At 35.0% G+C, this 25,888-nt stretch overlaps 1 pseudogene; it reads left to right on the top strand.

The window, feature by feature from the left end:
- Positions 1 to 537: 537 nt before the first annotated feature.
- Positions 538 to 25,660, top strand: LOC125671819 (atrial natriuretic peptide receptor 1-like; annotated as a pseudogene).
- The last annotated feature ends 228 nt before the right edge of the window (positions 25,661 to 25,888 follow it).

The following is a 25,888-nucleotide window of genomic DNA, read 5'->3' as shown; positions in this document are numbered from 1 at the left end:
TTTATTCATAACACGAAAAAGCGAAATGGTATATTATAGGATATGACCTTGGAATTCAAGCGCTTAAAATACATCGCCAAGTCCTTCAAGAATGACCGTTGAATGTTGGTTGACGTATTTAATGTACATTGTGACCACAGCTCCTCTGAATGGTACTTTGATTGGAAATTTATTCAATAGACTCATTTATAGGAGGGGAATTTTGTTTACACGGTAAAGGAAACATCGGCCCAATCGAGTAAAGAGGGTCCAAATTCAACGAAAGCCGAGAGTTTTTAATTATCCGAGGTTCATTTAAATATTGGTCATTTTAAAACGCCCTTTCAAACACATGGTAGTTAATCACATAGAATAAGTTGTCAAACATTGCACATGCCTGTTGTTTGATGTTCAGTAATGAGCGGCTTTAATTCGATCAATACCAAATCACGTTCTACATATACAAAGACCTCTCTTCATATATTCATAAACTTTGGTGTGGAGATTTGGAGTGCTTCGTTTCTTCAGTTCCAGGAATATTCTCTCGCATGCAACATCATGGGTTAAAGACCGAGAACAATGGATCTAATCGGAGTGATGACCGTAGTTTTGGTGAGTGCAAACTTATCTGTTCTTAAATTAACCTAACTCTTTTTGCCTTTGATAGACACCGTATAACTGATATAATTCTTAAAGATCATATCCATTACATTTGATTTAAAGTTAGTTTTCTATCTTCTTATATTTTCTCTTAAAGATACATTGTGATTAATGCCAAGATTACTACTTAAACAATATGAATAAAGCATCTATAGGATCCATGATATCATCCGTAATTTATATAAATGCTTTACCTTTTTAAATACGAATTTTTAATTTAAGGACGGTGGATATTCCTACAATTTTCTTATTGAAATTTGGGCTTTATCACTTCTAACACTCATATTTGTGGTAAATATTTGCATGGTATTCTTGCTTATTCTTGCATTCTGATCAAAAGCTGGATATTCGAATTTGTACTAAAATTCAATCCAGTACATTTCAACTCGATAAAAATGAAATTTCCCATTAGATTTTAATGAAGTTGATATATTTTGTGTACCTTTGGTTGGTTTAGATTGATGGGAAAGACGATGATAAAGATGTTTTTCTCCGCATTTTTACTATATACGCTTCTCTTCAATTCATATTTGAGTTCTTTCCGTTCAAAACATTATATATTTTTGATTAAACATTTTATAGTTTTGATTAAACATTTTATAGTTTTGATTAAACATTTTATAGTTTTGATTAAACATTTTATAATTTTAAATAAACATTTTACAGTTTTTATTAAATATTTTATAAGTTGGATTAAACATGTTATAGTTTTGATTAAACATTTCAAATATAGGGCTTCATTCTGAAAGTAAGCATACCTTTAACATCACTTAATTAATTCTCAAAAAAGTGAAGTGATTTGCTTTCGCTGGGTTTAAGATATACATGTATTTGATCTTCACTGTTACTAGTGAGGGTTGGAAAGTGGTTATTTTGCTTTATTTCGAAAATGAGATTGTGGATCTGACACATCTTCACGCACAATATGAATTTCTTCAATTAAAAAAAAAGTTTAATGATTTGATACACACCTACGAGTAGAACATATACGTGCATGTGGGAGTTTTTGTCAGTAAGAAATGCAAGAACTTTTGAAACGCTTAATATTTCATTTGTTTTGATTGAACACAGATTTGAAAGTTGATAACAAATAATAAGGAAGCTATGTCAGTTCATTGTAAAGTTTGATATAATTAAAACATGAAAAGATGACACACTTTCCTGGACAATTTCCTGCTAAAGATCCACCATTCCAAAAGTGGAGTTAATTAGACAATTACCCTGACGCGTGAATAACGTTATTGGATGTGGTCCTTTAAAATACTGATATACCTACATGTACAAGCGCACTATTAAATAATTTCATATTCATTTGATAAACGTGCAAAATGTCTCATTTTATATCAATGTCAAAGAGGATAAAAAGTTATTGAAGCAGATCGAGAAGAAATAAACTGTGGGAACTCTGTATTAGCGGAATAAAAAAAAATCAATGTGATAACAAACTATAAAAAAGAAAACAACGCATCATGCATTATTAGGCCATTAACAGATAAAAACAGCAAATGGATCTGGTTGAGGAGAAAAAACACCATTAAAAGCAATGACAAAAAATTAATTCAATCACCTCAGTTGCTGTAAATTTAGTCGTTAGATAGTCTTTAAAAAAGGCTTCCAAAGAGCAGGACGAAATTAAAAGTAATGTAATGGATTGCACTTACAGTACTATGCAGTTGAATGGCGCGCAAATTAACTAGCTTCTATCGTAAAAATATATACAATAAAAATTCGTATATTTTTGAAAGTGGGACGTCACTTTTATCTTGGATGCTTTTAGAATTGCGTTTTGTATCTTTTCTAATTTTTATTTGTAAGACTTTGGTATTGATGCGATTCCAATGTGTGGCTCTTTTACATGCAATTACGCTGCACGCATAGTTATGTACATATTTCATAGTTTGGTGTTGATTCTTTATTATAAAAAGATAACTGCATATACTTGTTTAAGCCATATGCATAAATTTCCATTTCCAAAGGTTTTGCCTTTGATATCTTCAAAAATAGTAACGATAGTCATTATCTAATGAATGCGCTACATGGGTGAACAGTGCGAGTATGAATCTTGATAAATATAGTACATCTACTTTAACTGCTTGAAATTCCGACAGAAATAACAGTAGAATGTAAATATAAAATAATAAATTTTACTTTTGAAAATATACGAGAGTATGAACTGCGAAACTTCACGGCGGCATACATTTCACGAGGCGTAACGCGCGTCATTAAGTATGGCGGCTTGAAACGTTGCAGTTCTTACCTTCATGTATTTTCAAAAATGAAATTCAGTTCTTACGCACAACAAAATATCTATTGCTACATGCAACAATCAATTCTTCTTTATGAATTTTTGCCAGGTCTCCATAGAAATAGCGATGGGGTATCATGGATTTGACAACGACGTGTACCACTGCTGGTCCGATTCTGCCTCGGCTTCAAATCCTTCACCCATTTCAAAGTGTAAAGGTGGGGAATCTCATACAAATATAAATTTTTACAACACTGTATCTTAAATATCGATTACACAATTATTATTCAGTGTACTTCTCTCTCTCTCTCTCTCTCTCTCTCTCTCTCTCTCTCTCTCTCTCTCTCTCAGTTGAGTTACAACAACTACTATTACTTTCCCTATTTTGGTCAAGTCAGTGGCGTTTTTAGACCCATATTCATGATTTTTCGGTGACGTCTACGTTTTAATTACTGTCAATCTGGATTATCTCCTCTTACAAAATTGGGTAGGTATTTTGTGTCTGTTAAAATTATATGACATCGTTAATGATACTTTTGAAAATTTGAAACAAATTATTAAACGTCATAAAGGTGGCAGCACACGACAAACTATTTTACAGGCTTTTCATTCATTGAGGGAAGATAAGACATGGTGTTCTTAGTGATGAGAGGATTATGGAAAGAAATAAGCAATTTAATTGGTTACTGGGCTATCAAAAGTCTTATTGCATTAATATAAACGGATTTAATGTAAACAAATGCTCCTCTAATCATATTGGAAACGTAATCCAACAAATCGTTGATGAGTATAAATGCATTGGCGTCACATTCAGTGATGAACCAAAATTCTGTGTAGGGGTCCATTCGAAGGCTATGAAAGAGCTTCGAGTGCAGTAATTTATAAAACCCATCCATTCAAGGACGCATAGGATTCAAAACATTTGAAACCGTAAGTTCTTCGCTGCTCCCGTCCTAGAATTATTGATCTGGTATGTAGGTTGAGGAAACTGTTATGTAATTCGTGGGTTTCAAAACCGTTCTGCACGCTTTTTCTTGGGAGGAGGATACATAATTATATTTATACAAATAGCAACATTGCCATTGGATATTGAGGTGGGTTGGTTAACTTCCAAGCAACAACGAGATTTAATTGAATTATATCTCAGCATGATAATATTTTACAACGCGTTATCTGATTGGTCTAGACAGTCACATGCAAGAGATAATAAAATTATTTCTTCCAAACAAAATAATTCTTTGTCATATTCCACCCCTTCGAGTGCCACGTGTATTTTCCATACACTCTACACAAACTCCCCGTCGAGGCCTAGATGCAGGATTGTTGTAGTCTTGCTTTGTTTCGGTATAATAAACAATTCATTGCATCAAAATTCCTGATCGTTTAATAAATGTTTAATTATTTCCCTCGCGATCATGCAATTAATGTATATGATTGGACTCTGGAATTGACCGATAGTAGTGAATGACAATGGGATCACTAAAATAATCTTCCATACAGTAAACAAGGATTATGGTCTTCACAGATCAACGGTATTTGTGAAAAACTTGATATTGATGGCATGTGATCCGATAAATGTACATTTAGCATACAAAAAACCCCACCAAACCCCCTAAAAAACTTCTTTTCAAATACATTAAATTTAACTGAAATTAAATTAAAAAATCAAAGAGAACCAAGATTTAGAATCTCTAGATGTTAATTTTAAAAATTGCTGTCGAATAGAACCGTATATAAGTTATCAAGACATTTAAAACAAACACGTTCGAAAGTTCGCACAGTTTAGATGCGGTGTCCTACCGATTTGTACAGAAACCGATTGATTCCAAGGCGAGCAGTTATCGAAACGAATCTGCACACTTTGTGCTACAGGTCGTATTGAGGATAAGAAACACTTTTTATCACACTGTGTCGTGTATGAAAATTATTTATTAATTATTACATTTTCAATGTCCCTGCCTTCAATATCTTAAAACTGTATGGTCCGAATTACAATATTTTTTTCCATCTCGTAAAAACGCAATTAAATCATCGCACGTATGTAGTTATGAGACTGTACGACCTATCATAAATTGTTTCACCTGCTTTAACCCAAATAATTTGATTTTAAATCGATGTTTACAAATAACCGCGTCACTCTGCCATTTCAAGTGACAGTCACGTGACCAGTTCAAACTTTCAGATCATCGGTGGTCTAATCTGTGTAAAGCTGTGTATTTTGTTATAACAGTACCGTACCATAAGTTTAATAGAAATAAATACCTCTTAGTAATTCGTTGTTTTACGCTCTTTCAGCCTTAAAACTAGACAGTTGCGTATGAGTTAATACATCATGTTGGGATTCCCCTGACGCGCGTGGGTCTATTCATAGACATCTATTATGGGATGATTTATATATGTAGCCACTATATTTACTTTCTAAATAATATTCGCACTGTTTTCTGTTTACAAGCATGTAATTAAGGGAAAGTTAATAACTTTATAAAGTAATGAATCTGCTTTAAAGTAATTATGTACAAAAATAATACATGAACATCGGGTCATACAGCTTTAATGTAACGATATTTATTTTTTCATGAATGCGATGCAGTTGTGAAAATATCTACGCGAATGGATCTTAATGAATATATAGTACATGTATGTTTCATATAACAACTGGGAGTTCCGAAAGAAATGAACGTAGGATGTAAATACATGAAGGCACGAGCTGCGACGCTTTACGCCAGCATACTTTTGATAACTTATTTCATGAAAAGTATGCCGGTGTGAAGCATCGTAGTGTATGCCTTCATGTATTTTTAAAAATTGAATTTATTTCCTAAATAGTGGATATGTAGATAACCATAGTATATATCGAATATTAAAAAAAACCTTGCTAATGATTACTTTCAAACAGCTATATTTATCAAATCCGCTTTATTTTACAGAAATTGATTTTCCATTCCATGCGCGAAATGCGTATTTAAAATATACCATTCTCTACCCAGAGTTCCGTGCTTGCGTAACGCGCCCTCTGGTGAGAGAATGAAAATATACTAGTAATTCAAACCAAGTGATTTACAGGTCCAACGTTGGGTGTAAATATAGAAATATTTCAGGACGTACAGTATACTTTATACTCTATATAAATGTAGCTATGTAATTTTTCTACACAATATCACAATAACACAAAATATTATATCCTTAATAGAAAAGGAAATCATTAAAATTCTATATCATAGTTACAAAAAGAAAATAAAGGACTCGTTCTTTTTTTTTTTTTTTTTTTTTTTTTTTTTTTTTTTTTACAATCTTTCAATAATCATATTGATTGTTTGATATCTAGGAACTTTGATGAGATGGGTGGATCCCCCGCCTTCTACTGTGAAAACAGGGACTGCGTTTAACACAACATACGAATTGATTCTTGACGCCGATTTCTATACATGGGCCGTCACGGAAAACTACTTCAAAACCAAAGGATTCACGTATGTCTTATATCTTGCATTATATTTCTTTCATTACTGATGTTTGTTACGTCACTTCCGGAGAGTGTACAGTATATATTTTTCATTATATTTTGCTTTAATTTCACTCTGACTGCCAACTTCGAACTACGTACATGAACATGTATGTGATGGGATAATTGAACTACGTACATGAACATGTATGTGATGGGATAATTGAACTACGTACATGAACATGTATGTGATGGGATAATTGAACTACGTACATGAACATGTATGTGATGGGATAATTGGGTTTCAAAAACTTACTTGCTCCAAACTGTTTCCTCCCAACAGTCGTCCCTTTTCAATTAAAAAACAACAACCGGCAAGCTAGCCTCTTCTGAATAATGAAAAAAAGATGATGAACGATAGATGGAAACAAACCAAGAGGCCCATGCCATGAACCTTAATGGTCACATGAGCGTCACCCGTTAAAGATGCAATCTGATTGCACTTTTACTCTCTGTGAACCGGATATTATCAGTGTATTTCTCATAATTCCCGGAAAAAATATATGTTGACCCTTTTCACCATTGATCCTCATCTTGGCCAAATGACTCAATATCTTTCATAAACAATGTCAAATAAGAACTTATAATATCTCTCAATTACATAGTTACAATTTGGGAGAATTTTTTCAAACTGTTTTCCCTGTGAATTTGACCTTAAACAAATGCCCTGCTTCATCGTCTAATCAGAGATACTGCTTAAGTGTCTGCTTTTTTGTTTATTATTTGACGCCCCATTCGATAATTTTTTGTTCATGTAGAGGCTAGAACATGTCACCAGTTTTAAGTGAAATACCGCAAATGGAGTCTGCAGCCGTAACAGTCAGGGTTCTTTATCGTGCTAACGCCTACTTGACCTTCGTTTTTTAAAAGGTCATATCCGAAAGACCCGTAACTTTCACTTATATAATGCCGGACACTTGGCAACGGGGCAGTCTATAAAAGATATTAGTTTAAGGTCAAGACGCACTGTCTGACCAATAAATGCTGAGCCAAGTACGAACTTCAAAAGTTTCTTTATTACAAAGTTGTGAACTTTATCTACTAGTAATCACGACCTTCACTGGTGAACTTGACACAGGGAATGCTTATTTTCCGATCTAATATATCTATTCTACTGTGGTGTGGCTCCAACAATCATTTCTATTTTCTAAGATGAAATACACTTCCTCTAAATTATCCATTTAGCTCTGCTCCAGCGTCTGAACACCATAATTTTCACAATTTTAGTAGAAGTCCTCATTCCTATTACCACTACTCATGTGTGCTTACAGTAGTTTGTGTACTAAAAGAGGAATATTTTAGAAGATGTATTATATCATTTTCCTTCTGACCTACTCAAACCCCCGACTCTGGAGCCATTATTTTCACAAATTTAGTAGAGGCCTACATGCTGATAATAACCACCCCCTCAGTGAGTATGTTATATGTCTAAAAAAAAAAAAAAAAAAAAAAAAAAATAAAATTTGTGAAGATTACAAATTTTTTGTAAGCTTTGACGCCACCCTTCAGTGGACATTAACATGGAGTGCATACCTTTTGTTCCTAATAAGATGCTACACACCAGTGTCTACTAGAAGTTGAAAATTACGGACGACTCGGGTGACCTAACCACGATAACATACCTTGCTAGTGTTGTGAATTTCATTTAGGGAAGTTAAAAATAAACAAGTACGAATTCAAATTCAGGAAAGAATTAAATGATTATGTCTCGTATGTACACCGCATTTCAAGAATTATGTATATATATATATATATAAAAAGAATCTCTACATGTTTAACAAGTTATTTGCCTTTTTGTAGCGATGGTCCCACTGCGCAGTCGTGGTGTGAGAATACCACATGTCCAGCAGCTTCTGCAGCCACGGCCGATAATTGCTGTGTTCATCATGTAAACGTCCACTCTTGTCCCAAGGCCAGAACCAGCTTTTGTGGGCCATGGATTCCGGACGATGGACAAGTCTTCACACATTCGGAAGTCCTCGTGGGTCCTGTCCAGAAAGGGAATTGGACCAGCTATGTCCCTGGATTTTATGAAAGCGGATTGACGTCAGTGATAGCACATTTCAAAGTGGCGGATATGCATTATGCTTTGGAAATTGAAATCAATGTCATTCCAAAATCAGGTCTGTTGATAAATAAACGAAGTACTAAATATGCATACATTTCTAATATCATACGAAAAGCTGTAAGCTCTCATATTTTGATACTGCCTAAGCATTTTATTATTTTGGTGGAGCTTAAAATTATCTTCATAATGATACAAAATCTGCTTTGTACTACCTTCTTAATGTTACGATTCGCGGCACGATTGAAATCTTAGTGATCGTATTAAATCTTACTTAATCTTGACGACAGTCGTGATAATCGTGTGGATCGTAGAAAAAAGTGTTGCCTGTCAAAAACTTTCTACGATCTACCTGATTAATTTTCAGTTATTATAATCGCAACAGATCGTATTACATCGTAACCAAGCGCAACATATCACGTACTAGTACAGGGTAAGTATAACCGTGCTCCAAAATCATGATGATCCCGGTCAATACTTAACAAGATAAACACCACATTATGTTGCGATGTCTCACGATCTGTCACGATATAAGCATACAGTAATGCTGCAAATGTCTCGTCGTCATCAACCTCATCTCCCGCCATTCTCAGCAGTTGTGGATTGCATTGTTCACTTTCTAGAGTAGATGTTTAAAAATAATGAAGCAAATGGTCAGTCGGGCTGTATATATACTGTTCAAACGTAGCTCCAACCACGATTACCCTCGATCTTGATCGTGAAAGACATCATTATCACAATCGTATCCAATCGCAAAATAGCGCATCGGTTCGTGATTAGCGTATCATAACGTAGATGAATGTAGATGCATGTACACGATCGTCCCAAATCGGGGACCCAGATCCTGATGATCGAATGTAATCAAGCTCCAATCGTGAACTTGATTGTGACAATCTTATGAGAAAGTATGTGACCTGAAATTTAGCTATCGTGGCCTTATCGCAACAAATCGTATAAAAACATATTAACTCGTATCACCTCGTATCAAAACCTGAAATTAAAAAAAAACTTCCGCGAGGAGCTACGAATGTCAATCGTTGCGTTGGTAAGGATCGCACGATGTCCAGTGGGAACGTAGCATTACCAATGCATATAGTTGGAACTTCGCATGCATACAAGGTCAAGGGCAATCGGAGATCATCAACTTCAACGAGGTTATGTGGATTTTGTGTGCGAAAAATAGATAGATTTACAGTCTCCTGTTCGTACTCGGGCTTGGCTAGTAACCTTGAGTGGAATTAAGACATTTCTTCTTCTAATTATTCTTCTCAGTCAACCCTTTTCGGGTCATTTCTTTCTTATGTTTAGGATTTTTATCAGTTGAGACTAACATCAAAATATGTGACGCGTGCTATTATGAACCGTCTTACACCTTGTGGCGGTGCTCGTATACCATGGATCGAAGGCATCGTCAAAGTTTGTGGTCAGGATTGAAAACGTATTTCAACAGTCGTATGTTATTCTCTTTAGAGAAATAGACAGATATGGCCTACATCCACCTCTCTTCGCAAACCTTCATGTTTTGATTCTGGTAAAATGTGTAAATGTCGGAACCGAATAGGATTTTAACTTCGATTTACGTTTCAACTCGAGTATACCTGGATTTATTTAACAGACAAGTTTTTTCCCCACAACTTTAACATTAATGCATGCATCTGTCACAAGGAAAATCAACATTTACTTGCTGTTAATCATAATCCATGTTCACATGTTACTAATTACGACTTTGAATTATGTGTTTATCTCTATTAGCGGTAGAATAGAATCGAAAATCCGAAGTCGAATTTGTAAAAATGAGTAAATACGTATTTTGCTTCTCGGTTTGTTTTTGGTTTTTGCCATTTCATTATTATTCAAACATATTTTCCTATTGGTATCTACAAGAATCAAAACGGTAAGCTTTACAGAACCAAAATGCATGCTTATCAATATTTCCAAATTATCTGACCTCAGATGTTCGAGTTTTTTCGACCGCCAATAGAGATTCATATCATTAAACCCGGGACGGGAACATATGAAAATGGATTAACAGTTAAAGTTAACTGTCTGTTAAATAAATTTGGCCATATTTGAGTGTAAACGTCGGTCGAAGTGCGAACCGTTACCGGTTCCGACATTTGCGAAGAGAAGTGGATGTACATAATTATGTACCGGTAGTCTGTGCCTGTCAACTTCTCTAAAGAGAAAATTTTAAGTCGAACGTGTGTTTGCAAAATCATAGATATGGTCATTCGGAAATGAATGTTGAATAATGGTCACGTGATATTGTGATGTCACAGTTTGCAGCAAAGTCGCTGATCAAGACTTTACTTTGCTATCTTAAACACAGTTCGACACTTAGGAAAATACACATTAGTTAATATAAAGGTGAAATAATTCACCAATTCAGCTTGATCCTGCCTTAAAAAATTTCTCTATCACATTTTTTTCTTCATGTACATGTAACATTGCAATAATTGAGGACATTTTTCTTGATTGATTGAATTTCTCTCTACAGCTCTGCTAGGTCATGTTCCTTGGGCTTTCACAATCCAATTTGCTAATACAACCTGTATGCTGTCGAATGCTGTCTGGCGTTTTCCATAAGCATTTGTAAGCCGTTCTTTACGCTGACATTGAGTACATATTACTTTGTTGATATTGGGCTCACGGCGGATGTGATCGGTCAACAACGGTTAGAGAGTTCGCTTCGTAACCGGAAGGTTGCGAGTTCAAGCCCCGCTCGTGCCATGATCGCGTCAAACCTAAGACGTTAAGATACACGTAGTTGTAATTGCTCCTTACCCAAACGCTTGACGTTTAGAAATGAGAATCATGGGTCTTTTCGGATATGACCTTAAAATGAAGGCCTCTTGTCACGACTGGCGTTTGCACGTTAAAAATCCTTCACCGCTACGACCCTGAGCGCAGATCATACATGTAGGTCTACATGTAAATTTGTGGAACCTTACCTAGAGCTGGTGACGTTTCAATACGAGTGAAAAATTCTCGAAGGGAAGTAAAGCAAACAACCGGTCAACAGGGGATGCTTACCTGTACGAAATACGTGAGCGAATCATAGTTTGATTGGTATTTGTCTTAATCTCTATTCTGTGTTCTTTATAGGATGTATGAGATTGATCGCTTTTCGTTACCTTCATTTTTTCTTTTGAAAAGTTGCAGCTTTAATTGATGGTATATTGTTTACGTCATGGAGACGTCACCACTGCCGGTGAAGAGCTGCGAAATTTAGGTCTATGCTCGGCGCTCATGGCCATTGAGCAGGGAGGGGTCTTTATCGTGCCACACCTGTAGTGACACGTGGCCTCAATTTTTGCGGTCTCATCCGAAGGACCGTCCTATTCATTCGCCTCTTACAAGCAAGGGGTGCTGAGGACTTAACCCGGATCCCTACGACGGGAGCGGCTTCGAGGATCCTGCTGCGTCCGTTGTGTATGAAATTTTAATGTTGATATCCTATCACTTCGCTGCTTTTATTTGCTGGGAATTTAAGCAGTCTGTCCTTAATCTCTCTCTCACCACACACACGTAGGGATTTGATCTCATCTGATATTTTGAGCATTTATGATGGAAATCCTGCTACGGGGCATTTCATCAGACTTTCAACTTTGATGTCCATTTACTGATTAAAACTCATGGAATTATAACAGAGTACGGGGAAACTTGGCAAGGTGGTGCATGTTAATGAATCCCTAAGCTTTATCTAGATCAACTACAATCAATCACTATTAGTAAACATCATATAAAAGTTAGACAAAATAATCTTGTGATCATGAGATTTTTCTTTTCATTTTATCAGATTCGAATTTCAAAATAATTCAAATGATGTAGTAAACATTTCAAACAAATTCAATGTAACTTACGAGTCGACTTAAAATTATTAAAATCTTCAGAAGTAGATGTCTATCTGTTTCTTTTTTAATTTTTGAAATGAGAATTATAACGAATTGTAATAAAATAAAAGTTTTATTGAGCATCAATGTTATCGATCAATAACTTTTAAATCAAGTTATATTCAGTAATTTTAAATTAGATTTATTAAATTGCAATCATTGAATTGGAGATACATGTAGTTCTATAACCCATCTATGGATAGTTATATAACCCATCATACAATTAATTAAATTGCAGTTCAATGAGTTGGAGATAGTTCTCTGAATTATAGATAGTATTGCATCTCCATGCACCAGTTAACAATGTATATTCGCCGTCATTTATACACACATTTCTCCATGTAAACCCCTGTGTAAAAATTGACCATGAAAGGTTGTGGATCGAGGTCAGAGTCTATCAAATGAGCTATTGTTATGACATCATAAGAAGTTTACCTGACGTTAAATTGATGTACTAGTATTTTCTGAGCTTCCAGTAAAAACATACAAACTTCCCTGGTGTAATTTAACCGGTTTCATACATACGTTTATAAGTTGAGTATTATAGCTTTCAAGCATAAGTCAACTATATAAATAGTTTGATACATTCATGTATAGGTAGAATATTGTACCGCTCTTTGAAAATTTCACCTTTGATATTTCTTCTCAAAAATTAATTAAGGACTACATCTGACATGAATATGACTATCAAAATGAATAAATCACTCAGTTGTTAGAATTACCGGTACGTTGCTTGAAAATAGAACAATTCCCCTATCTAATTAAAATTAGATCCTATGATCCGCTCATGTACTATAGCTACAATGTACATACCTATGTGTAGCGATAGTAGATGAGCGGATCATAGGATCTTGTTTTAATTAGATTGCACTATTCCCCATAAAGGAGTCTTTTTTCTATATACAGTATATACAGTGTTTGAATTTCAACACAACCGACTCTGCAGGGTGCACTCTGTGGTATAGATTGACGTCCTTTCTTTTTCATTACAATCTCCATTTTCACACAGTATGCTTAAAATACGGAGAATTTTTTTCACAAACAATTTTGTATGTTCTATTATTCGCTAGTAAAATCCAGTCTTCAAATAATTGTTTAATTTTGTAGTTCACGAACTATACAAATGGGGCTTCTCATCCAGATTTGTGTTGTGAAATGATTAGGTTGTTTGCTTTCAGTGATTACAAAGAACCCCTGTTCCGTGTTCTCCGTTGTTCTACAGCGCTTGCTTGTTGTGCGGCTTTTTCCGTTCTCTTCAGTTAGCGCTATTTGATCATCCTTGTACATCTATTGAGCGCTTAATTACTTATGTTACTTACTAGTAGTATGTAAACATTTGGCCGAGAGTTGTTTGTATTTAAATGTCCATGAATTGTACACTCATAAAGAAATATTCTTCACTTATTCGACGTTTAACACTGTTACTACAGTTTATTAAAAGTTACAATTTAAAAAGATACATTCTATATATTGAAATTGCGAGATATTTAGTTTGGAGAAGTTTTGCATTCGCGATATTAATCACAGAAATATCATTATGGCTAATATCAGGAGAAAAATATGAATAAATTTTAATCCATCTATTTAAGCAGTGGTTTGCTTATTTGGGGGAATTTTAGAAGAAAAAACCCGGATATTTAAGTCATAACCGTGTCAAATTTCAGCCAATAATTACAAAAAAAAAAAAAAAAAAAAAAAAAAATTTAAAGTTGTCTTTATAAAAGCTCCAAATTTCGGCCAATAATTACAAAAAACATGAACCTTTATCTTCGTCATTTTTTTTTTTTTTAAATAAATGACATATTTCATTCTCAGAGTTTTACAGTGTTGATTTTGAAAGCAAAAACAGGCTTCGGTGAGCTGTCCTCTTGACAAGTATGAGACATAAATCTTGTTTTATGAATGCTCCAAGTTTACCTACATTGATCACCTGGATTTCGTTCGTGAATAACGATTTAAATTAATAATTTGGTAAAGTTTTATTTTTGAAAAATCAAATTACTTTCCCAAAACAGATTTCTAGAGACAGTCTTGTGATTGGTCGGTCAACTTGATTCTTAATAACAATCTGAAGAGGACAATCGCAGCAGGCACATTTCTGAGGACAGTCTCACTCATAATCCATTAAGTGATCATACTTTTACATAAATTAGGTCAGTTCTTTTTTACGATATATTATAATACTACAGCATCATAGTCGACCGTTAATCAGTTATATTGTACTGCAGGTACACTTATAGATTTGTTCAGATTAGCTACATGTAAGTTATCTTAACGAGAACGATTTCTCTTAAAATGCTAATGAAAGGTGAAGATAAGAAACAATGATCAATCTCATAACTCCTATAAGCAATACAAAATAGAGAGTTGGGCAAACACGGACCCATGGGTATACCAGAGGTGGGATCAGGTGCCTAGGAGGAGCAAGCATCCCTATCGATCGATCACACCCGCCGTGAGCCCTATGTCTTAATCACGTAAACGGAGTAATCCGGAGTCAAAATCAGTGTGCCAAGAACGACCTAAATCAGTATGAAACACGTCAGACAGTATTTGAGCCAATGATAGGTGTATTGGCAAACTAGATTGTTATAACGACCATAGAATTTGCAAAATGCTAACTTTAAACGAGACTGTGGGAACCCCTGCACCATCAAATTGTTTGTCAGTGGCCTGCTTCAATTTAAAAATTGACTATTAACAAAACAAGCTCTTGTGTATCGAATCAGTTGAGAGATATAAACACCATATGCAGGTGATAATGAAATATTGCTACATAAATATGGGAAGTTGACGATGGAGAAGCTGAAATCATCCCGTTTGTCATAAGATTGAGTTCTTAGTTTGTTAGTTTTAAGTGCTAATACATTTTGTTATCTCCCATCTTTTACTACTGCCACCGCATGTTAACTTCATGAAAAATAGTGAAATCAGCGATATTGATCTCGTTAGTCTTTTAGATAATTTGGTTGAATAGGCAAAGTGGTAAAACAGAGCCGTCTGGTATAAAGACTAAAGAGAATTCAAAAGTTTCTTCAAAGAACGAGCCATGACGGTTAACAATTAAGGTGGGTCGATCCTCATGTGACTTATCAATATTAATGGTTAAAAATGCAAAATCTGTATTAATTTCCATTTAATATAGTTAAATATAATCAATAACCAAAGAAAATGTGTATGTTGCCACATTTTTAAAGATGTCAGACATAAAAAAAAAAACCCAAAAACGGAAGTACATGTATATGTTAACATCAGAAAATCACACATTTTCGTTTTACAGAATCACACATTTTCGTTTTACAGAATAATTAAAATAAATGAAAAATTGTTGAAATGAAAATTTTTAAATCTCAACAGTTTAAAAAAAACTGTTAATTCATAAATATGCATGAATTAATTGTGGATATTAGGGAAATCATGTATAATAGACATGCAGTAGAAGAAATACCAGGATATGAGTTATTGCCCTTGACAATAGTTTTTTTTTAATTATATAGAATTGATTATCTATTGAAAATATAAACTTTTTCAATATCTATAGTTTACCAATTTTTTTTTTATTTTATGCAGTGAATAAAATTCTTCTGAAAGATATATTTCAATCATGTGCAAAGTTTAATTTGATAAAAAAAAAAATTTGCAAAAACCTATGACATCACACGAGGATCGATTAACCTTAAGGGGATGAGGTATTCAGAAATTCTTAAGGTTCGAAAAACCACTGAATCAGAAATATCAAACGTTGTATATGAACGTTGCCTTATAAAACGAAGATTCAGGTTTGTTCTAACCACTTGTCCCAATACTGGTAGTTCATTCGAATAGAAGTATATATGAAAAGTTTTGGAAATGTTCTTAAGCACCAAAAGAGTATATTATGTCAATAAAGTAATATACACGTATCCTTATGTAGTGTAGACTCAAGCTTGTTCACACCATGCCCCAGGGACCACATGAGAGGTTCGAACTTTTACTTCAGTATATAGACATGTTTGAACATTCTTTATAGTTCTTTTTCTCAAGAATCACGAAATGATACTGTTTCCGGTCAATTTTCAAGCACCTTCACGTAGTGTAGATTCAAATTTGTTCCCACTGTGGCTGCAGGGTTCAAGGTGAGGTCATACTATGGCTGCAGGATTCAAAGTGAGGTCACAATGGGAATTTGATTTTTACATAGGGATATGTTGGAAAATTCTTTGAAAATATTTTTTTCATTAAGCACAAGTGTGCAATATGTCAAGCAACAGGTAAGCATCGTCATATACTGTAGGGACAGGTTTGTTCAAACCACGATCCCCTGGGTAAGAGTTAGGATTTCATTTTTCAGATGGAAAATACAACTGCCTATGATCCTCTTGAGTTTCTGAAATGCTGAAACCATTGACAACCATTTCTCTAGTAAAGGCGTTATTGCATTAAAGTAAAAATATTTTACTCAATACATGTATGTTGTATATATGAAGGTGACTGGCATTGTTATTCTACAATATTGTTTTCTTCTAAACATTGTCTGTAATTCTCATTTGTCAGTGCGGCTGTTTGTACAGATTCTCAAAACGTAATCTCTGCAAAGTCAATTCACCAAATGCTGAATACCAGATACTTACGAATAACAGTTTACCCGAATCCTGTGTTCTGTATTACGGATCAACACTTTAAACACAAATTTTTACACATAAAATGATAAAACAAATTCAGATCGACCTATAGTAGTTTAGATGACGACGAACGCCATTTGAAGATTAGATGTTCACACGAACGTGTGGTACAAATCAGCTGAAATTGGTACTATGAAATCATTAGGTATTTCGTAAATTTCATGATTTAGTGAGGGTAATAATGATCCTGGTTTTTTCCTGCTCTGTCATGATATAGACCCGGAAACAATCAGCATGAACTGGACTGACCTCGATGTAATCGTACGTCGTCATATCGATCACGGACGTAGGGTTCAATGGGAACTACCTTGTAAATACTGCTTACACATCTCTTGTATTTTGTGCAATTGATCTTCAGATTCCTTTGCAGTTGATCGAGTTTGTCAACAATGTTAATGCTGGTGTACAAAGTGTATGAGAAATATTTCTCTATCATATTTGAATTGTGGAAGAATCGAAACAAGAAGCTTCTACTAGCCATTACAACATGTTTATTTGGCAGTCATCTGATACATTCAAAATCGCAGTTTGATTTACTGTTATCGAAGTACTGGCGTATGTGTTTAGGTTGGTAAACCTTTTACGCGCACCCGAACGAAGCGCCAGATCGAACTGCAAATAAAATTTCAAGCGTCTCACCCCGTTAGAACTACTGTCTCGTAAATGTAAAACATGCTTCTAAACAGTTAGGTTTTTAGGGGTAAGGGAGGTTATTAGTACATGTAAAGATTTTCTGAATCCCAGGATTACCTGTTTGTCTCTTCATCATACATATTTCGAAATGTTTCTCAAGTAAATTTAATAAGATATACATACACAGAATGTTTGAAAAGTTCCATATTTTGCGTTAAATTAACCTATGTAATAAAAATTTAAAACTTAAGAATAAACTGCTAGTCAAATGAAAGATAAATTTTTCATGCAAGGTCCTGTGAAATTGTCAAATATACAACCGCTGATTCTGGTATGAATTACTAGATACAATTTTGCTTCCACTTTGTCTTCAGAAAAGGTAAATACTGACTGTCACTTCATTCTTTTGCTTATTTCTCCCTTTTACGAAAGTCCACATTTTTCTGTAGTTTGTGGAGACGGAAGTTGTGATACAGACCAATCAGAAGACTGTTCCACCTGTCCAAAGGATTGTGGGAAGTGTCCACTACAGACTCATGAGATCGCTTTAATAGCTGTCTTCTCCTGTCTCGTTGTAATCGCGGGGATCGTTGTGTTCATTGTAAGTAAAATTGATTCGGGAAAAAAAAATTGCAAAGTTTATATGATAAAATGTTTAAATATTCATGATGTACAACAGAATTACATAACCTGTCACCTTCCAAAACTCTTCCCATATGGATGAGCGGATTTGGATCAAACTTTACGAATGTGGACAGAAGCAACAAAAATTGATTTCATCCGAAGCCGCGCAAGCGCTACTCCTCTTGCCGAACAGACTTACTTTAAACCTGTAATTCACAAATCAAGTTATTTGATGAACAATCAGTCATCTATTCCAATATTCAAAATGTGTTTGTGAACTAGGGTCTAGAAACGAAATGTTATATCAATTTTGGATATGAGACATTAGTCTAAGCTACAGGTCTCGGTCTGTTTTAAGATAGTTTGATCTGAACAACCATCTGTGAACTGATATTAGTGACCAAACAAAGAATAGTGAGAAGAAAAAAAACAACTTTGATATACCAGAGCATAGGAAATTCATAATAGCTTTAAAAATATTTCATCTGTAGTACTTCCAGTATCAGAATCGAAAACTACTCTGGGATGAAAGTTGGATCATTCCATATGAAAAAGTTCACGAAGGTAGGATTTACACTATCCATTATTAGATATGTTAAATCCAATTATCTGCAGTAAAAGTTTTTAAAAAAAAACACCCGTATGTGATTATTCTGATAGATTTCATTGTTATAAACAGACGATGGTCTCCGAGGGGCGTTCGGCAGCATGATAAGCGTCAACATGGGCGCTAGTGCAGATCTTGCCAACGGTACAGCAAGCAATATGTCTCTGTCCGCTCAAAGGAAACAAGTGTTTGCCAAAACAGCGATTGTGTGAGTAGTATTTTACGTCAATTATAAAACGTGTTGTCAACGGTGCATTTTGAAATTTTGAGAAAAGGTTTACGATATGACAAAACATAAATATTTCAAACATCGTAAAGATATGTATATACTAAATCCAATGTTTTCGAAGGTCTCCTGCTTACGTTAGCTGAGAACGGAGACATGCCTTGTTACAAACATCTACGAGTTTACCTTTTTAAATTTAGGGAAGGCAAAACGGCTGCTGTTCATTATGTCAAGAAAAAAGAATTCACCCTTACGAAAAATATCAGAGGGGAAGTTAAAGCGGTCAGGTAAACCACCAAGAACAGTATAGCATTAAAAACCATTTTAAGTTTCGTCAATTGTTTTATGAAAGACAATGTACATGTATCCCTTTGATGAAAATATCGTCGGAACAGTTTCTCTTTCTCTTGCCTTTCTATTCAAGAAAGTTAATAAATCTTGATTCGTATTACAGAGAATTAGATCATCAAAACTTGTGTAAGTTCTTAGGCTGTTGTATAGAGGTAGCTAACTTCTGCGTACTACTGGAGTACTGTCCGAAAGGAAGCATCAGCGACGTTCTGTTAAATGACGACATACCACTCAACTGGGCTTTCAGGTAGAGATTGAAAATATAAGTTATGTGAATTATTGTTTCATAGTATAATCAGCTTGATGATCTATTTATAGCCGATTTCTCTTTTTATGTATAGGTTCTCTTTTGCAACGGACATAGCAAGGGGAATGTCGTATTTACATTCATACAAACTCTGTCATGGACATTTGAAAAGTAGTAACTGTGTTGTGGACGACAGATGGACGGTAAAAATTGCAGGTGACGATATGATGACCAATAGAAACTTCCATCTCTGTAAATTAATCTTATGGAAAATATTTGTGTTAATTGAAAAACAATTTTCACTTTAATTCATATCCTTTAAAATCTGATTGGATATTATATTTACATTGACGTCATCTGCGTTTGTTCTTTTTTGAAGACTTCGGGCTGACAGAAATCAGGAAATTTGATGAGATGATGCTGTCTGAGGACGACAAAGAGGACAGATACTACTCAGATAAACGTAACGAGGTGTACATAGCGCCGGAACTGAAAGATGGCGCCACCGTCGGGACCTTCCATGGAGACGTATATGCATATTCCTTAATTCTAGTGGAGATAGCTACACGGAATGATCCCTTTGCAGTACGTATCAATTTATCAAAATGCATAATTAAGTAAGGTGTAAATGAATTTTACGATCGTTTGCTTTTGATAATTGGAAGGACGAAGACCCCTTTGACGTTCCTAAATTTTGGAAACCATCTGTTCCTGATTTGTCGCCAGAAATGGCTGAAGACGCTGAAAGTGCATGTCCATGTCCCAAAGAGTATTCTCAGGTATTTTAGGAATGTTGAATTTTATTTTGTTTAATGTAAAAGAAACAACCAAAACTCCAAATTCAATTCCTTTCCGCAGATAAACAACTTAGTGCACATGCATCTGATATAAACATGAAGAAAAGTAAAATTCAATTAAAATGTTTCTAACAAATGAATTTTTGTCAAACTAATGTAATGTCTAGGATGTTGATAAATTAGAATTCTGCTATACTCCCAACAGCTAATTGTTGATTGCTGGGAAGATACAGCTGTGAACAGGCCTACCTTTGACAGCATTAAAAAGACCTTACACAAAATAAACCCCCATAAAATGAGTCCAGTGGACTTAATGATGAATATGGTAAGCATAGTCTGAATCAAACCTTACACTCTTCCTAAAACCAAAACACATCATTGTATTGTTATGTTTTTCTTCCAGATGGAGAAGTATTCAAAGCATTTGGAATCCATAGTCGCCGAAAGAACCCAGGAACTGGTCACAGAGAAACAAAAGACCGACAAACTATTGTACAGTACGTAAACACATACACGCATCTTAAAGAACTCAAGAATTTTCTTTTAATTTCACACTTCTCATTGTAAAATAATATGAACACTGTACACAGGTATGTTGCCAAGGCAGGTAGCAGACGATTTGAAAATTGGGAGAAGAATAGAAGCAGAGTCGTTTGACGCGTGTACCATCTACTTCAGTGACATAGTCGGATTTACATCGATTTCCGGCGGAAGTACACCTATTCAGGTAGTGGCGCTGCTGAACAAACTCTACACAACATTTGATTCCATCATCGACAAGTACGATGTTTACAAAGTGGAAACAATAGGAGATGCATGTGAGGAAGTTTATATATTCTATATATCCTATAAGTTTTCGAGTCAAACTCTGTACTTACAATAACAAGTATTATTTGAGATCATTATGTTTAACTAGAGAGTTCATTCGATCGTACGTGTGTAAGCAAAATGTGGAAAACTGAGTGCATTCTGGTCCCAAAAGAAAAAAACCCGTATGAAGTCGATGTAAATTATCATATTATTTCATCTACGGTGCATGAATAAAATTTGTGTAGTTAGAATTATTGAGAATATTAGAGATAAACCATATGTTACATGATAAATATTGATATTTTGTTTTCTTTTAAACAAGATATGGTTGTATCTGGGATACCTAATCGAACACCATTCCACGCACATGAGATCGCCAACATGGCGATTGATTTGGTGGCGGAATGTAGAGTATTCGAAATACCTCATTTAACGGACCAACCGCTTAAGATCAGAGTTGGATTACACTCAGGTTTGTTTCTCAGCGAACTAGAATGGCGCTCTCTCATTGGATAAAACGCGTCAGGTGTTTGCCGCCATGTTGTCGTCTAAATTTGTGTTTCTCGCCGTCTTAATAAATTTAGACGCGTTTCATCCAATAAGAGAGCCTCAATCTAGTCGGAGGCAAAACAAATTTCTTTAGATGGCGAGTAGCAAAATTTAGACATGGCAACATGACGTCCAGAAAGAATTTTCTTTCAATAAATCTATTCTTTCTTTCTTGTTTCTCGACAAAACAAAACACCTATTAGGTTTGTTACTGCCTCTCTGTGGAAATATGTCAGGTCATTAAAATCCATAGAAGGCGAGGCATTTTAACAACATGACATGTCTCGGTATTTCCGGAGAAATTAACAAACCTAATAAGTAATAGTATCTCACGGAAGAACAGAAAATGTACCTTTAGTGATATTAAAGTATTTGTATGTATTACGTAGACGGTATAAAACATAAAGGATACAAAACTTGACCATGCTCGCACACCGAAATCCCGGTATCATATACCTGTAGTTGAATATCACCTCCAATTTAGTGAGATTCTCCACTATTATACATCTTTATCACCAAACATGGAGAGAGAGAGAGAGATAAATCAAACGCAGGGGTACAGTTACTGCATGTTAATTATTTCTAAAGCACATTTCCGTCACCACTGTTTAAGGTTTCGTTGCCACCTTGTGGGTAGTCAACTCTTTTTTCAGCTTGATTCTGGACACACCTGAGCAGCTGTTGATTAATGTTTCCATAGACTTTTTTTTCAAATTTTCCTCACCGAATGAATATTATTATGATATATGTATGTCATTGGTCGATACACGTTCGACTCCAATTTTCTGGATCCCTTTATTTGCAGGTTGATCAGCCACAAGATTGTAGCTCTCTTGGTTCTAATTTTCTCCAAAGAGTTGAAGTTCTGTAGCTACATGTGTACATGCACTGAAGCCCTGTTAAATGCTCCTTATCTTCACGTTTTCATACATACCTTGCATGATAGTGAGAGGACAAGATACCCGCGAAGTAAAATAAATCCTTTTTGTATAGGAATGAAATGCTCAAAGTCGAGAAATTTTGTAGGAAAATATTTCAAAATCTCTCATGAAGAAAGAGGGCATAGATAAATTAAGAAGAATGTTTTCAGTCTTACTTAATTGCATAGATAATAAGAACTTTTAGATTCCAAAAACAAATTTAGACTTGAATAGTGATATTTCTCCACGGAACTCCCGAGTATGAGATTGGGAAAATCGTGCTGTGTGGTTAGATTTCCTTGGGAAAACTCTTACTATGTAGCCAGATTTCTGGGGGAGAAAGCCTACTATACAGGTGTAGTCACTTTTGGGGCGGAGAAACTGGTTAGGGGGAACACCACTGTATGGCATCGGTGTGCTTTTACTCCCAGTGTGTAGAAGTTACTTGAAAATGATGTTGGCTTTCTCCGATGATTCCTTTGCAGGTTCTGCGTGCGCAGGTGTGGTGGGTTTGAAAATGCCACGTTACTGCTTATTTGGAGATACTGTCAACACGGCTTCTAGAATGGAATCTAACGGAGAAGGTGGGTTTTTTCCCTCATATATTATACTAAAAGTGATCTTACAATTCTAATTCTCCACAAAGTCACACAAATTTAAGCCGCACTAATTGGAAGTATTTTTTGCAGCATACAAAATCCACATAAGTAACTATACCTACTTAGAATTAAAGAACATCGATGGTTACCGGTTTGAGAAACGAGGTACAATACCCGTAAAGGTTTGCATCTGTTCAGTCATTTTTTCTTTCTTATATAACATTTAAACAAAGTCATACAGATCCAATACTAGTGGGTTTCGTATTCAACTGAATCTCCGCCGTTACCTCTAGTGTATCCAGAGGCCAGTGTTTGCCCAATTCTTTATAGGACTTCTGAGATTGATCACTGTTCGTTATCCTCATCTTTTCATGTACGAGTTTACATATCCTCCACTATTGTGTCGGTAGAATGTTTGTAAACTTTTTCTACAAGTTATCATACAAATAACACGCAATGTTGAGGTTTGATTGTTAAATTCGAAATGAGTGGGACATATTTCTGATGAAAGACTCCATTGAGCAAACAAGCTCTATAACAGGTACGTTTTTATACGTTGTCCTATGCATGTATAATGGTATGCTGTCCGACCCTTTCCTACACTTTAGAAATACCGTCCACCCTCTGTAACAAGTCAACTTGTATCATTGATGACGTTTCATGAAATTTGAACAAGTATTGAGTATGTACGATATAGCATATTTTGTGTACTTGTCACGATTGCTCGTTGGTAAATATCACGAGTGCTACGCTGGTAAATATCACGAGTGCTACGTTGATAAATATCACGAGTGCTACGCTGGTAAATATCACGAGTGCTACACTGGTAAATGTCACAAGTGCTACGCTGGTAAATATCACGAGTGCTACGCTGGTAAATATCGCTGCGTTTGTACATATCACGAGTGATACACTTCAGAAAGGAAGAGAAGGTGCGAATTAAAATGCTGTTAGGATTAATGTTATTAGTGAAATTCGGAGTAACACAAGAAAACAATTAGATAAGAATGAAGGACACTTATCGTCATTTGTAAATAATTGACGTATACCCAGAAGCAATTTGTAGGAATCATGTGAAAATTGTCAAAAGCGATATCGTGAATAACGCTCTTTATTATCTCCCTGTCAAGAATTTAATACATTGCTCTTACATGTAGTTAGGTTTGTGGGCAACACGCGTTTACAATTGAAATATTTGTTAATGTTTTAACTGGAACAACACTTTCTTACAATATGTAATGGGGTTTTGGTGCTGAAATATTTGTTGATGTTTTTAGCTGGAACAACACTTTCTTACAATATATAACGGATTTTGGTGATGAAATATTTGCAGGGAAAGGGAGACATGGTGACATGGTGGTTACTAGGCAAGGATAAACAAGAAACAGGAAGTGAAACCATCGCACCGTATGCTGTTGTTCCTCGTGTAACGGAAAACAATACTTTATCTGAAGAACAAACACAAGACCCCGTTACAGATGACGTAGCACACAATGACATCAAGCAAATTATCAATAACACCAATCATATGTCGGATGATAAAATATTCACTCCTGTGGAGTTACCAGGTACACGAAACTAGTGACCATTTATAACATTTGTATATATATAATGAAAATTGTCATTTTTCAAATTGATGTATTTGATAACCATATATAAACATGTACCTAGTATAGTTTACCAGAATATTTTAACTCTGATTGTTACTGGTTTACAAGCTGTCGATAGGAATTTTAATTCGTATAGTAAGTATAACCTATTATACTCTGTGTATTTTTTCATTTGGTTTTAACAAATGAACCTCAGTAGCTCTGTGGTATACATAAATTTGTTCCTTCTTTCCAGAGGACAAGCCCAAAACGAGAAAAATTAGTCAAATAAGTTCGTCAAACGATTCTGGGTACAACGAGAAGCAAGATTCCGGAAGTCAGAATGACGTCAACGAAATAATCGTAAAAAGCTACGTCTCATTGAATGGTAATTAATTGGAAATCTTGTTAACCAAAATCGTATTAACAATTCCATTTCATTTTGATGCCGATTATCATGCATCATCTTACAGATGCCCTGTCTGACGTAAACGAGGAGAATGGGGCAAAGAAAACTTCGCAATTTCTGATACCAGATGAACTTCCATAGGTCTACAAATTTTGAATGTAAATGCGTGGTAATTTTCTGTGAAATGACATTGAAATGTAGGTCCGCAAATAAATAGTTTTTATTTTGACTTTCTTTTTAAGAAAATAAACATAATATTAAATAATCAACAACATATTGTTCTTTATACACAAATAGCAGTATTTTACTGCAGTATACATGATTTCTTAAAATCTCTACTCAGAGTTGTCGTCTGTCTTTCACATACACCTCTGTCAACGTTTTATTCGCTTTCCTAAGTTTTTGGCAATCAAAAATTCTTGGAAAACTTTAAACATTTGCAGGTGTGACCGATCAATGGAAGATGCTTGCTCCTCCTGGGCACCTGATCCCACTTCTGGTGTGTCCAGAGGTCCATGTTTGCCC

The sequence above is a fragment of the Ostrea edulis genome, chromosome 4 (genome assembly GCF_947568905.1).
Source record: "Ostrea edulis chromosome 4, xbOstEdul1.1, whole genome shotgun sequence".
Classification (NCBI taxonomy): domain Eukaryota; kingdom Metazoa; phylum Mollusca; class Bivalvia; order Ostreida; family Ostreidae; genus Ostrea; species Ostrea edulis.
This window is presented reverse-complemented; position numbering and strand designations above follow the sequence as displayed.